The sequence below is a fragment of the Carlito syrichta genome, unplaced genomic scaffold (genome assembly GCF_000164805.1).
Source record: "Carlito syrichta isolate Samal-C Ts95f unplaced genomic scaffold, Tarsius_syrichta-2.0.1 Scaffold303292, whole genome shotgun sequence".
Classification (NCBI taxonomy): domain Eukaryota; kingdom Metazoa; phylum Chordata; class Mammalia; order Primates; family Tarsiidae; genus Carlito; species Carlito syrichta.
In genome coordinates this window covers 304,233-305,252 of record NW_007247388.1, presented here as the reverse complement: position 1 = coordinate 305,252, position 1,020 = coordinate 304,233, and positions in this window count along the sequence as shown.

The window sequence follows — 1,020 nt, the reverse complement described above, 5'->3', positions numbered from 1 at the left end:
CCCTCCTCTCCGCCCGCCGGGGGCAATCCGCTCTCTCCGGGAGACGAACGCGAAGCGACGTGGAAACCTTTCCACCAAAATGAGCTGTGATATCCTTTTGATGGCTATAATTTATTCCAAATCGTCCTTGGACTGAAACGATCAATTAGCAGCCCGGGACGCACTGTGAAGTAAATTGTCACACTCTCTATTACAGGATGGTTATCATATATTTATAAGGTGTGTTTTCTGCAATCAGAACCAACAAGGTGTTGAGCGATCAGTCATAAACGCACTTCTTCAAAAAGAGAGGGAGAGAAGCTCAGCATCATGTGGCAGGGGGGAAAAAATCCTTATGACAGTTATCCCCCCACGCAGTGATGCTTCGTCTTGGCACTAGGAAGTGCAATGAGGGCTGGAGCTCTGACCCGACTCTTCGCCCCGCGTGACCCCGCGAGCAGCGGCCCTGTGAGCTACAGAGAGGCTCGCAGCCCCCAGAGGAAAGGTTTCCCTGTTGTTTAAATACAGATTAGATATAAGGATCACTCTTCCCTCCCACCTAGGAGAATAATATCTTACTCTTTGCTTCTAAGCTTCTAACAGAATGTTTGTATTCTACGCTTAATGTTAACTCTTTTCTTCTTCCTCCTCCAGGTTTCAAGCTGTTGACCTCTCTCCCTACTTAAGTGATGATGTTCTATAGAGATTATGTCAGGGTGATGTAAAGTTTACCCACAGAGAAAACTCTTCCATCATTCATAAATGAGATGACACAAAGCTCTAAGAAAGTCAAAAGAAATGCTGGTTCAATCTGGTAGGCTGTCTTGACTGAACCAGACCATGGAGATGTTATTTTCCTTATCCTCGATGGTCAGAAATATACATCCAGAATGTGTAAGTTTTTCCCCTAATAGACTTTCACCAGACAGTCATCCATGAACAACTTGTCCATTTCTTAGAAAGGCTCTGGTTTGCATTCAATTAATATTCCTTTTACCTGAAAAGCATGGCTCCAGATCCTAGCCTACTGATTATTGATTG